This window comes from Diachasmimorpha longicaudata, unplaced genomic scaffold, assembly GCF_034640455.1.
Source record: "Diachasmimorpha longicaudata isolate KC_UGA_2023 unplaced genomic scaffold, iyDiaLong2 ctg00000221.1, whole genome shotgun sequence".
NCBI classification, from domain to species: domain Eukaryota; kingdom Metazoa; phylum Arthropoda; class Insecta; order Hymenoptera; family Braconidae; genus Diachasmimorpha; species Diachasmimorpha longicaudata.
The window spans coordinates 7,501-8,020 of NW_026974009.1; positions in this window are offsets into that span (position 1 = coordinate 7,501).

Consider the following 520-nt stretch of genomic DNA (forward strand, 5'->3'; position numbering starts at 1 on the left):
GTTGTATAGAATTTAGTTTAATTTTATGCATTCAATTATATCTGAATATATATTTTTTTCAATTAAAAATTCTGTGATGCTATTTTTGCATACCAACAAAAATAGCATCAACGTTCCAAGACATCATTGAAAATTAATAATATCGGTTACTTGATAAACTATAAAATAGTTGTATAGAATTTAGTTTAATTTTATGGATTCAATTATATATGAATATATATTTTTTTTAATTAAAAATTCTGTGATGCTATTTTTGCATACCAACAAAAATAGGATCAACGTTCCAAGACACCATTGAAAAGTAATAATATCGGTTACTTGATAAAATATAAATTAGTTGTATAGAATTTAGTTTAATTTTATGCATTCAATTATATATGAATATAATTTTTTTCAATTAAAAATCCTGTGATGCTATTTTTGCATACCAACAAAAATAGCATCAACATTTAAGTCATCTTTAAAAATTAATAATATCGGTTACTTGATAATTTATACATCAGTTATACAGGTTTTATTT